The following is a 14,223-nucleotide window of genomic DNA, read 5'->3' as shown; positions in this document are numbered from 1 at the left end:
CTGTGGGATTGCCTTACGATTAACTCCACTGGAACACCTCAATTGAATGGTGTGTCCGAACGGAGAAATCGAACACTACTTGATATGGTTCGATCCATGATGAGTCACACGGTTTTACCTGATTCGTTATGGGGTTATGCTCTTTTGTCGGCCGCTCTAATACTTAATCAAGTCCGTCTAAAGTGTTGACAAGACTCCATATGAACTATGGAAGGGAACGGTCCCCAACTTGTCCTTTATACGGGTTTGGGGCTGCGAGGCTTATGTCAAGTGGAGACACGAGGATAAGCTCGGCCCGCGATCGGTCAAGACATACTTTATAGGTTATCCTAAAGGAACACTTGGTCATTACTTCTATTCGCCAACCGAACAACGCGTTTTTGTTGCGGCTAGTGCGACATTCTTAGAGAAGGAATTTCTCGAGAATGCAAAGAGTGATAGAACCTTCGACCTGTCGGAGATTCCAGAACCAAACACCGAGCAACCATTGGAGGAACCTGTTCCTTCAATCCCGGCTGCGGTGAATATTCCTGAGGAACCTAGGAGGTCGGGAAGAGTCTCTATTCCTCCGGACAGATACATTGGTATGGTCGAGGAACATGACATAGATGACGTTTTACTCTTAACGAGTAGTGAACCCGCAACCTATAAAGGTGCCATGACTAGTTCTGACTCAAAGCTATGGCTTGAGGCCATGCAATCCGAGATGGACTCCATGTATGAGAACAACGTGTGGGATCTTGTTGACTTACCTGCTAAGGTTCGTCCCCTTCAATGCAAATGGCTTTACAAGATAAAGCATTCTGTGGAAGGTCAACAAGATATCTACAAAGCACGACTAGTTGCTAAAGGTTTCACCCAAGTGCCAGGTTTGCACTACGATGAGATTTTTGCACCCGTAGTCATGCTGCGTTCCATTCGGATTATCTTAGCGATTGCCGCGTTTCATGACTATGAAATTTGGCAAATGGACGTGAAAACCGCCTTCTTAAACGGGTTTTTGGAGGAAGAGTTGTACATGGTACAACCCGAAGGTTTCATCGATCCAGTACATCCTAAGAAAGTATGCAAACTTAAGCGTTCTATTTATGGACTTAAGCAAGCATCAAGGAGTTGGAATCATCGCTTCGACCAAGTGATAAAAGACAATGGATTTACTCGATCGGTCGAGGAACCATGTCTATATATCAAGTCGAGTGGGAGCAAGATTGTGTTCTTAATATTGTATGTTGACGACATACTCCTGATTGGGAATGACATACCTCTCTTAACTTCGGTGAAAGTATGGTTGAAAAACCATTTCCAGATGAAAGATCTGGGAGAGGCACAAAGAATTCTGGGCATCCGTATCTATCGAGATAGATCACTACGGATGTTATCTCTCGATCGGGGAGTCTTACATAGACAAAGTCCTAGAGAGATTGAGTATGACTAACTCCAAGAAGGGTTCCTTCCTATGGCTCCAGGGGTGCATTTGAGCGTCTCGGGCACCGAGACACCGGAAGAGAAAGAGCGCATGACACGGATTCCTTATGCTTCGGCTATAGGATCAATCATGTATGCCATGATATGCACACGTCCGGACGTGGCATATGCATTGAGTATGACAAGTCGATTCCAACAGCATCCAGGTGAACCACATTGGCTGGCTGTCAAGAACATTCTTAAGTACCTACGGAGGACTAAAGATTGGGCATTGACTTATGGAGGCTCTCAAACGCTATATGCGCAACCGCCATTCTGTGAGATGCTAGCTTCCAAACGGATCGAGATGACTCGAAATCCCAATCTGGATTCGTTTTTACTCTTAATGGCGCTGCGATCGGTGGAAGAGTTCGAAAAAATCATAAAGAGATTCTACGACCGAGTCCGAGTACTATGCCGCGTCGAAGCTACAAAGGAAGCGATATGGATGCGTCAATTCTTACATGGGCTATCTGTAGTGCCTAGTTCGAATGACCCGATCACCATCTATTGCGACAATAGTGGTGCCATCTTCCAAGCTAAGGAGCCAAAGTCTAGCAACAAGTCTAGACATGTACAACGGAAAGCTCATCTAATCCGAGATTACGTGGAGCAAAAGGAAGTAGTGATAGAAAAGATTGCTACTGATGATAACATAGCAGATCCTCTCACTAAACCATTACGACAAGATAAGCATGAAGGGCATGTTAATTCCATGGGAATTAAACGTGTTCCTAAGTTGTAGTACTCTTTTATGGATTAGATTCATTCTCTTTTGTACTCTATACGACATCATCGTTTTGATATTTTATATATATATATTTTGTTTTTCATGTGGAATTGTACGACAATTTTGAACACCACAAAGTGAACTGAACGAACATTATATTTTTTCAGTCCTTAATTGCCCACATGAGCTGATAACTCTGGCAATTATTTTGTGACGTTGGTTGATGGTGGGTTCAACGAGCCATAAGTCAACCGGTTGACTGACCAATCACAAAGGCGATTTATACGGATATTTCGTAGGACACTATTGTGACATCGACGTGGAGTCCTAAATGTTTTATAACATTCGTTGCCCGGTCGTGGATAGGACTTCCATGGTGATCCTAAGAGTCGATTCTTTTGACTATCGACTGTCTCTTGAGACTAAGGCAGATTTTGGGTGACTTTGGTTTCTTTCTCACGGTCATCCGTAACAGGGGGCCAAGTAGATTTTTTTTAGGTCATTTCATCTTTGTGCTTAGATCGGAAGGAGTTCGAGTTGAAGGAAATATTCAGCCTCTATCGTGTACTCGATATTTCTCGGGGCCACTCGAGGAGTCAGAATCGAAATGCATGGCCATGCTCGAATACGGATTCGTTTTATCAGTTAAGTTACTCTCTAGTGGGGAAACCACTCTTGATACGGATCGATTGTAAAATACGACCTTTGCGGATCCGGATCTGCAAATTGTTTTACATTGAGTGGGAGAGATTTTAAATGAATATGAGAATCGGTTATCGCACATACACTTGTACGGACAAGTGGGAGTTTGTTGGAGCTTGTGTCCTCCGGTTAGTGCGGATAACGTCATTGCACATACACTTGTACGGACAAGTGGGAGCTTGTTGGGGTTGGTGTCCTTAATGATTAGTGCAAGGACTTATAAACCTCTAAAAGGATCAAAGGGCATACTTTGGTATTATTATCAGTTGATCCACGTTTATCAATAACGGTTGGCTTGCTAGATAAGTTTGGCGTTATTGTCATACGGAAGCGGTGATCAATGGTCCCTAAAAGTCACACCTATAGGATACGTCTTGAGTGACGTGACGGTATGAAAATACTGATCATGTAGATGCCAAATTTGACTAACCGGTTAGTCGAGTTATTTGACTAATAATTAGTCAAAATGTGATGTTGAGATATTATATTTAATACGGATTAAATATCATGGGCTAAAAGCGAATTAACCAATTAATTCGTAAAATTAAATATAAGCGTTTTATATTTAATTAAATGTATATTGAATATAATTATACAATCTTTTGTTTTGTCGGACATGTATTAATAATTCAACTAACCCGTATTATTAGTTGATGCCTTAATTTCCGATAACCGATAACAGTTTATAATGAAACCGCGTCGTATACACTTAGCAAGCTATGGACCGGACCACGAGTTTAAGTGAAGAGGAAATGAAAAGCCCATTTCCCTCCTCTCACTCGGTTTGGCCGAGACATGCATAGACAAAAGGGGAGTTCTCTCCTCTTGTCTAACCTAGTTGATTCATTTGAAACAAAACTAGGGTTTTGGGAATTGTGCCTCTCAGAACTCGGATCTCTCATCCAACACAAACTCACAAAACAATCCCCTCGATATTGCAAGGCAATTAGGGGATTCACTCTAGCACAAGGGCATTACTCGGACATCTTGGGTGCAACGATTAGGAGGAGATCTAACTTGATCTCTCATTGCCTTTTGCACTAGGACCGAAGGTTATTTCTATATCTTTATCGTTTCATTATGTTTTTCGTTTTATGACTATAATCACATGTAAATTTTACGTTATAGTCCTATATTTAGAGGGTCGTATACGGATATTACCCCACACGAGACTCGGGAAGTAAGAGTACACCCATGCCTGTAAAACAGAATAATCAATGACAATCTTTCGTGATTCGATAAAGAAAGGAATTTACTTTGGTCTAAAGGAAGGTTCATACCTCCAACGATAGTCCGGTCCGACGCGCGCAGGAGAAGTCCCCTTCTCCATCAACTCCGGACGAACCATGGCCCTCATGAAGCGGATGAGGACCGCGAAACCAGCAGTGACCCAGTCCCAGCGTCCTAGGGAACTCAGGTCAGAAAGAAAGGGAAGGAGCTTCGTCGATAGCCTCTCGCCCTTATCTCCGAGGTAAATCGAAGACAGGAACCACCAAAGCCACAGACGAGCCCTTTGCTCAGCGGTACAAGGAGGAGGAGCAGTCTCCCTCCCATCGATCGTCACCAGCGCCGGGGTCTTCCCCGCAAAGTAGTCTCGAACGTAGGTACTGGGTACCAAACCCGACACTGCAACAGCCTTCGGCGATAAGTTCCAGCCGATCAATCTCCTCGCCTCGGCCGAGTCCGCCCTCATGGCAGTCTCCGGCCATACCATCTCCTCGGTCCCACACAGCAGACCAAAAATCATGCCGTAATCCTCCAAAGTGACTCCCACCTCACCGAAAGGAAGGTGAAACGTGGAAGTCGTATCCCAGAATCGGTCCAAGAAAGCACGGACCAGGCTAAGGTTAGCCCGCAACTTCCTCTTCACGATATCCCTCCAGACCTGAACTAGAGGACCAAACGCTCCACGCTCGATCATGGCCCTCTCCTCCGCCGACCGCTGCTCGTAGTGCTCCATCGTTTGTCGTGTAACCCGAGAATGACCTGATGTTCCCGGCCTCCTATAATGATTTGAAACAAAGCTATCTTTAGTTTTGAATGAAATTTGCAAGAAGTTTGGACAAAAAGAATTAAAGAGAATAGGTAATGAGTAGTGAATTCTTATTTACCAAGCTCTTCACCGTCCTGTAGGACAGGTGACCCTCTGCAGCCCACACGAGGTGCCTACTCTCCCAGATCTCGGCCCACGCACGCAGAGCTCCCCTCACCGACGACCTCCTCGCCGACGTTGGCCCGTCTCGGGGCCTCCTCCTCCTCGACGGCCTCCTCCTCGTGAGCCTCGTCTCCGGTGGCCATCACCGCGGCGGTGAAGGCTCGCTCTAAAGCCTCCTCAATAGTACTGGCGTCTATCTCCATGGGAGTCCTCCCAGAAGTAGAAGCCTCATCACCTGCAATGTTAAAGTAAATTCAGGCCGCATCACATGACGACAAGCCCTTGTTAAGGAGTTTTCGAGCCTTCGGAGCCCTGAAAACCGCCCTTTCCATGCCATCTTTGGCCATATTCCCGCCAACCCAATCACTCATGTGATAAATTGGGTCAAGTCAAGTCCAAGTCAGAGCCTAGTTCCAGGTTCAAGTCGGAAATTCGGCAGCATTTCGCTATAACGGCGATTATGCCCTAGAAAGGTGTCCTGAAAAAGTTGTCACGAACCAAAATTCCGAGATGGTAGAAAGTTTACCCATCATCCAAGGATCCCAAATATCAAATTTCATCGCCAATGGGTAATCCTAAGGCTATTTTTGAAGCAATTTACGGTTCAGCTATAAAACCGTCTCAAAATTCGCTCAAGGGCTCAAAACTCGATGAAAATTCGAAGCAAATACATGGTTATGTTCCTAACATTGCCTACTATCCGTTTCTAACATCAATTTGGCATAGCAAATCCGTTTGGGGGAAAAGCCCCAAATTTTCGATCAAAAGGGTCGAAAACCCTAATTTTCGCGGCTCAAAATTCAACAAATGTAGAAGATTAATGCAAGATTAAGACACATACCTCGATTAGTCATGTTTAGTGCAAGCTTTTGGATCAAACCTCGACGGAAATGGTGAAGATTTGAGAGAGAAATTGCGAGAATTGTGTTTCGAAATAATGAAATACAATCCTTCTGAGTTCGCGTTTTTACGCGGAAATAGCCAAATTGGGGAAAAGACGCAGCAGGCGCTGTGCCTCTTCCAAGAGACGCAGCTCTTGCTGCGCCTCTTCCTTATGTTCCCTCCATACGGATTTTCAAAAATTCGTTATGAGTTCGTTATTTGTGGGCCCATCTTTGGTGCGCCTTTTCTTTAACGCTATCATATTCTTTTGGTCCGTTTCGATGATTTTCTTTCGTTCCGGCTCGCATTTTATCCAGCGCAGCCATATTTTGCAGTATTGCTCAAGGTCATTATATCCAGCGCAGTAGTATTTTGCAGTACTGCTCACTCAAGATTTCTCCCACGACGATCAAGATGTTCCTAGTAAATGTCCCGTGTGCCATGATAATATTTTACAAGATCTTTGCTCACTCAAGATTTCTCCCACGACGATCTAGATGTTCCTAGTCGTCAAAAATATTCCCCAGCAAGAGTTTGTTTGAGACCGACGCAAGCAGATTCAACCTCAAGTTTTGCCAGAGTTCGCTTGAGACCGACGCAAGCGGATTCCCCCAGCAGTTTTCTACCGACGTCTGCTCGCTTTCAATATTTCTTGTTTCCCGCGGAGCTCGACCAAAGTTCCTGTGACCCCTAATGCCTTGGACACCAAGTTATCTTCGAGACCAAAGAGTTTTGCCGAAGCGTCTTGATCCGTTTCACTCGGGGTATCTCGGTATGGTCTCTTCTTATGGTGGCGAGTTTCCTTACGTAGTCCAATGGACTTTAAACGACCCTCCCGATAGTCGACGAGACTCTAAAATGTTCCCGACGATAGATCCTTGGTTGGACCCCTTGAGCGCCTCGCGTCGCCATAGTCGTCGAGTTGTAATCTTCGATTGACTGATGGCTATACTTTGACTTTCGCCTTGTCCAAGCCTCAGTCAAAGTGGTGGCTCTGTAGATACCTCATTTCTGCACCTCCCGCAAACCACCCGGTGATGATTGGGCCGCATGTTTGATTCGCGGAACGATTTGTGACAGTTCGTAAGATTATCGTCAAGTGATTGCTCAAATATTAATATCAACCTCATAGTTGTCATCTACGTCCTGATACGGTCGTTTTGGCAGTAATTAGAGTACATTGAGTCGGGTCAAAAACCGTCTCCATTTTCTCGATATTTGTTAAATCCCGAGTCGGAATGTTCTGGAATGTTCCGGATATTTCTATTCCATATTTCATAAATTCTATCTTTTGGCAAATAATATCCCGTAATATTCATAAGATAATCGAATTATTTCCGTCCTACCATAACTCAAACGCGGAAATCTTTCTTCGACAGGAGGAAACCTCCGGGAATAGACGCGGCCAGTCTTTGCGCCTCTTCCAAGAGACGATGATGATCGCTGCGCCTTTTCCCAGGCCCTTCTTTGCATGTTTCACGTATCTTTTTCATATCTTTCCGAGATTCACTTCCAAAGAGTCTCCGAAACCCTACTCTTTCACGTGATTAGTATAAATAGAAGCCTTCGTTCCTCATATTTCTCACGCGAGTGTCCGCCCTTCTCTTCTCCCTTTGCATTCTAGACTTCGTTCTTACTAATTGGCGCCTACGTGCTTGGACTTCCGACCACGTAAGCTCGGATCTTTCCGGGTACCAGCCTCTCCGTTGCATGACCGACCAATTTGACCAACTACACAATAATCAATCTAATCAATCAACTTAATCGTTTTCCTCTTACGAGGGCATTCTCTTTGCATTCGCGTCGAGCATTCACTAATCGATATCTTAGTTCATCTCCTTTCGTCAACATGTAAGTCTGAGGGTGTATAATCCTTATTTATTTATTGTATTTTATTTTTCGTATCACCATTGTAAGATTTATGTCGAATACACCATTAAAACCGATTTCTAAAACCGTGCTTTAAAACTCTGTTTTTGCGGATTTCCAGTAGACAGACGTCGAGAAAAGACGCAGCAACTGCTGCGCCTCTTCGAAGGAGCGCAGTTTCTGCTGCGCCTCTTCGTGAGGCTGCCGTAGTTCCCTGCTTCTTTTCTTCTTCTTCGTCCTCTGTAATCCGTGTTCAAAATCCTTCTTTTGCTTATTCATTTGTTTATTCTTCATCATGATAACATATAAATCACATGTGTATATTATTCATCGTCTTTAATATGTTTTAATTGTCATAAATCCGACTTAAATCCCAATTAATCCAATGTTTGCGGGTTTTCGTCATTAAATTCAAACCCGGGTTTTAGAGATTCAATTTGTTCATATTGAGTTTCTGGAATTCGTCATTGATATAATTTTCATCTGCTTATTCGCATATTCGTTGTATATTCGTCATGTTTAGACTTATTTCAACAGAGGACTCATTAATGTTTCCATCATAATTTCATGTAATTAATCCGTTTGCATCCGTCTCATCCATGTTTATCGCTTTCATGACCATCATTGACATGTAATAAAAGTATTAATCACTTTCATCCGAGTAAATAATTCAATCAATCCTTAAATTCATCAATTCACATTAACGATTTGCAGTTCCGGCTTCACAGCCAGAACTCACCCTTGGAACAGCGCGCAAAGAATCGCCGCGCGCGCCTCTTCGAGGCGCGATCTCTGCGCTGTTCGAGATGAGTTCTGTCCCTGAACTCCCTTTCTGCCTTGACCTGGTTTAATTAGTTTACGTATTAACTAACTATTAATCGTAATATCACGCTAATTCCTGTTCGTTAATTTCTTTGATTTATTCTTTTATTCTTTTCCTCAAATTATCCGTTTTAAAGGTATTTTCGACATAAATCGCCTAATCCAATGTTATTATTGTAATTTTTATTATTGTATTTCTTTTATTGTATTGCTTTTATCATTTGTATGCTTTCACATGTAAATCAACATTAAATTCCAACTTCGACCCAATTGTATGCTAATTACGTGTCAACCGACTTAGTATTAATTCTCACATGTTAGGATTAATCCTTGGATGTTGCATCGCATGCATATAGCCGACGATATATCGAGTATAAACAACTTCCCTAATCATTAGTAGAGGCCGCTATCGAGGCGGGCGGGATTAGGTGTTCGATCAAAAGAGCTTCCTAATACGTACCCTCACCCCTTACTCCAGATCTCCGTGAGCACCCGTGTTCATTGGCATCCACGAGAGTCATTCTAGACATAGAATGCTAAGGGTAACGATTGCTTAGTGTTCATGTCACTACTTTGTGTCTTGACATGACACGAGGTATTCGAACGGTTCCAATTTCCCATAAAAATTGGTGGCGACTCCTTACAAAATGCAAACGCTTGTTTTCCGACCTTCACCAAGCGCCCCCGTGGGCGGCCCGCTGTCCACACAATTTTATTCATGTTCTTATTCTATATTACAAAGAATAAAATTGAGAAATTTGAACAAAAGGAAACTAACATGAGCTTCATCTCGACAATCTTAAAAAATCGGTTCATAATCATCCTGATCTTAAACCACAAGTACAATTTCAAAGAAAAAGTAAATAGGCATTATCAACTCTAATTTCAGTTAAGTTAGCTTTATTTCTACGATTGAAGAACACTCAATTTCGTAATCGCTAAAAACTAATGCCACCAATATTTCAAAGCAAAGGGAGATGGGCACGAAGAATTCAAATTAAAGTAGTCAAGCTCAATTGCAACCAATATACATCATCTCTAAATGACTTCATTATTTCTCTCATGATTCAGACTAAATTTCTATTCTCTCATCTTGTGTGTACCGAATCTGCATAGATGAGAGACCTGTCTCCCTCCATTTCACATTGTTGTTCTCACCTTCCTTATCGGGAAATTGTGTCGTCCTCTTAACCCAACTTATATTTCATAAATGAGCTTATTATCTTTATTAACCCTAAACGTAACATTAAACATCTATTTACCTCTCACCAACCTTCCCCGCACTACCATCTCACTCACCACACCCATGCTCTCTCATGTCACCACCACCACCACTAACAACAAATCTACCACTGATTGCCTGTCATCGGTGCCAGCTCGGGTAAAGTACCTTCCATAACCACCTCTTAGTAGTTTAAAAGGCATTAGCCGTATCTAGATTATGAGAGCATATGTTCAAACGTAAATAATAAATAAAGAAAATTCAATAACAGCCTCTTCGAACTATAGTTTCTTTGATATTTTGGCCAAATTCAAGTTGCTTTTCAAAAGTGGAACAGATTAAAGCAATCTTGTCCTAACCACCTCTAAGTGGTTTAACAGGCTTCAGCCTCATCCACATCCAGCCTCATCCACATCCAGAGGAGCACAGGTTCAAACTAAAAAATAAAATAAAAAAGAAAACTCAATAAAAGCTTCAAAATATAGTTTCTTTGATATTTAGCCCAAATTCAAGTTACTTTTCAAAAGAGGAATGGATTAAGCAATCATGCTCTTGTGTTTAGCTACATTAATAGGTTTTTTTCAAGTGACCCAATTTATAAATTCTATCAATAACTCCAGCAGCAATGTCTCAATAAATATCCATAATGAAACAACAAATACACTCAAAACCGTATTAATATCCGCTACAAGATAAGGAAACAACCCTAACCTTTTGTTTTCGGATGGTATAGATTTTTTGGTACTAAATGCTGGCCGGTGGCCTACAAAGAAAGGAACAGTCGTCTCTTTTCAACACAAGTTTTAACTTAGATCATTAACCTTGCCAAAATTTGTATGAAAACATCAGTTTGCATTCAAAAAATGAAAGAACAGACTGAACTTGAGATAACACGAATAGATAACTAACAAGATTGCCTTTTATTCTATAATATCCTTTAGAGAATTTTGTTGATTTGGTTGGTGGATTTCCATGAATAGATTAGTACTCTTGAGAGTAACTTTCAAGTATGGCGTTCAATTAGGGTCGATGGGAGAGTATCTAACTCTCAACTCTCAAGCAGTAAGTTCTATGAATAGTTCTATGAATAGATTAGCCTATGAGGTACGTTAACATTATGGTCTCCAACTCTCAACTCTCAAGCATGCATGTCGGGATAGATGGGAGAATATCTAAATAGATCACACCAATCACTGAACCTAGACGACATATCTAATAGTTAAAGGTGCTACCTATACCAAAATTTGCAACCTAACGTCCAACTTCGATTCGTCGTTGAAGGTCTTGACCCACAAGCCAGCTGATGCAATAACAATTGAACATGCCGAGTGGTTTCCATAAAACATACTTAAGGCCATCGATTATTTCATTTTCCGGATTTATTCTAAATTTGGTGTAACTGAGAAGTATGAAGGAAACACCAACCTTTGAGGACCCCTCCCTCAGAATTTACCTTGAATCCATTATCCTCAATGAGCTGATTGAGGCTATATATGGTTCTCAAGTTAGACTTCAGTTGATGAGTAGGAATCGTGACATGATTCAAACCATAACCATTGACAAGTGTCCATGCAGCGTACTCGTTTTCCCTGCATTCTTATCATAATATATGAGAAAAGCGACCAGGTAATGCTCTTACTACATGCTAAGATCAAGACACACAACATTCTGCAATAATACTGTTGTTATTACCTGGCCTGTCACTGAAATTCTGAATGCAAGGGTTTCTCCCATGTTAATTGCTCGGGTGTACTGGCAAGAGCTCCATATTTGTTTCCTTGACTCGACATTTCAGAGGTGCTTCCAGATTATGTCATGTGTTTACATACGGAAAACTGTAAGAAAAACATATTTAAAAGTAGCAGGTAGTGGTTTGTCGCAACAAAAAAATTGACAGATTAGATATCTCAGCGATGAGGTATCCCTACAACTTGTTTCTCAGTAGTCCAACAAGACAATTACAATAAAATTACGAATATTCTTAACAAAGCCAAAAATTCACCTGAGCTTCTGAACTCATCTGGTCTACAATGAGCTCAGAAATGAACACCCTTGGCAAAGGACCCTTGAGATTTAAGGATGTAAAACTCCAACCAGTTGGTGGATCCAGTCCCATTCTCACTTTGCGAACTGCAGAAGATAATATTATGATTAAAAAGAGCAACTCAATTATTAAATTGGCAACACCTCATTTTATTGTGCAGTAGTCACTTGGTGCAATTCTCGACACGATTTTCATGATGGGTTAACCGTAAATAAGGGTTAGATTGCACACATCACAAGAAATCTACCAGTACAGATCTCAATGATAACATTGCATATTACCTTGGACCTCCATCTTTCCAATGATTTTTTTCGGTTTTTGAGGTGCTTTCTCAACTGCAACTTCTGAACCACGTTTGGACATTAATTCCTCTTCTGACTGTAGTAGAATCTGCTGTAAGCTGAACTACAATAAAAGTTCATTAAGCTATATCATGAACAAAGAGACATTCCCCTGACAAAACACATAACTTCAGTCATTTCAATCAAGAAATTAATGGTTGAGATGAAGGGACTTATAAGAGATGCAGAGATTTTGATCATCATTATGACCTTTAAAGCGATCATGGAAAACAAAACACTGGAATCACGACTGACTGAATTGATAAAAGAGACAGCACACAAGTTTAAAGCAACATATGATCAATTGTAGTCCTTCAACTGATATAAAAGAGTTACTGAATAAAGGCTAGACTTACCCAAATGCGAACACAACCCTTGCCCAGGCATTTACATAGACGAACACAAGTGTCGTAGGCGAGCACTGAATGCCATGGTCCTTGCGTGCTGAATTTGATTGGCAAATATAGATATAAGAGGATCAATCTTATACAAATGAGTGCAAGTCTAAAAGGGAGTAGCGGCTAGAATTATGATGAAGGAAAACATTGATGTTTTGGCGAGAGGAGGCACAGGGCCAGTCACCTGAAAACACAGAAAGGGTAATTAGTAATAGGAAAACAGAGAAAATAGGCGACATACCCAGGGCCGTTGAATCAGAAACTGAACCACTAAGAATGCCAAGGTAAGAGACACGAAAAAAATCAAATTGTCGCATCTTTTGTTGAGTCGGAAACTCCAGTTTAGACCGTCCGACCGGCAAGAACAAAGCTGGTGGGAGGCTACTGCCTAACTTCAAGATTATACAAAGATGCATCAAAATGCTCTGTAGATTAGGCTAAGGTGACTTATAACTGGGCTTTGGGGGTAACGATGGATCTGCCAATCCCAAAACTACTGATTAGAAGGTAATGTCATTCTCTGCAAGGGCGTAAAATATGCAACGTATAAATCATAGTCTGCAGAGAACGGAAGGGCACTATGGTATAAAAACCGCAGAGTACTAAAGACAGGCAATAGTAATAACACACCCAATCAAATTCGCCAACTAAGTCAGCAGTAATTAATCCAATGGAATCAGCATCTGTGCCTTGAACGCAACTGATGGGCTCGCCAATCAATCTATTGTAACAAACTTATAACACAACCCAATCAACATCAACTTTAGAAAGCATCTGAATTGTATTGGTTGATTCCGTTGTCTGCAGCATCAACTGCCTGCTGCCACAATGGCCAAATTGTGAATACGAATTTAGCAGTATAAAGTTATCCACTCAGCATCTCACCACTCACAGGCACAAGTCAACCCCTCCTTCCCCATATTCGAGGTTCAAATACCTCAACAAAGTTCTTGTAGACAGCTAGAAACAAGTGATGCACATCTGGGTGTTCCTGATCAACTTCAAGCTGTTTCGCTATTATCTCTTTTCCATAATGCTACAAATCCAAAGATAAGTATCATCAGACACATTCAACTAAAATAAAACATTCCGAAAACATATAAAATCCCATTAAACCAAAATCGAACTCAAACCAATAAGACTTACTCCCTCTGTCCCAATCATTTGTTTACCTTTGATTAAATACCTCTCACAAATAATATAATAGGTAAACAAATGATTGTGATGGAGGGAGTACAAATTGTACACATGCTCAACATTTCCATAAAACAAGTGTCTACCCCACTGGCTATAAAAGATAACCACTTCCTCCATTCATTTGGATTCACTCCATTTGCCTGTGCGTTCAAATTAATTCACTACAGTTCACTTTCGGCAATTTAACCCACAAAGCACTCCAATGCGAGTGCGGGCAATACTCTTCTCTAAATTATTTGTTCACTTAAAACATTGGTCCAAAAGCAAATGAAGTGAATTCAAGTGAGCGGATAAATTAAGTTACACTAAGCGCAAATATAAAATCATGCGAAAAAAGAAAGCGATTTCAATGAGACATTTCGTCGAGCACCTTATATACAAGAACAACACTGCTAAG

The 14,223-nt window shown here is 41.5% G+C and overlaps 1 long non-coding RNA gene across 1 annotated transcript; it reads right to left on the bottom strand.

Annotated features, from left to right (window-relative positions):
- Positions 1-11,853: 11,853 nt before the first annotated feature.
- Positions 11,854-13,952, bottom strand: LOC141591187 (uncharacterized). Its single transcript, XR_012520719.1, has 4 exons — positions 13,567-13,952; positions 12,588-13,446; positions 12,172-12,290; positions 11,854-11,976 (listed from the first exon to the last, which is right to left on the bottom strand). It is a non-coding gene; the product is annotated as an uncharacterized LOC141591187 (long non-coding RNA).
- Positions 13,953-14,223: the final 271 nt, after the last annotated feature.

This window comes from Silene latifolia, chromosome 7 (genome assembly GCF_048544455.1).
Source record: "Silene latifolia isolate original U9 population chromosome 7, ASM4854445v1, whole genome shotgun sequence".
Taxonomy (NCBI): Eukaryota; Viridiplantae; Streptophyta; class Magnoliopsida; order Caryophyllales; family Caryophyllaceae; genus Silene; species Silene latifolia.
Note: the sequence above shows the minus strand (reverse complement) of the source record. Positions and strands in the feature narration are given on the sequence as shown.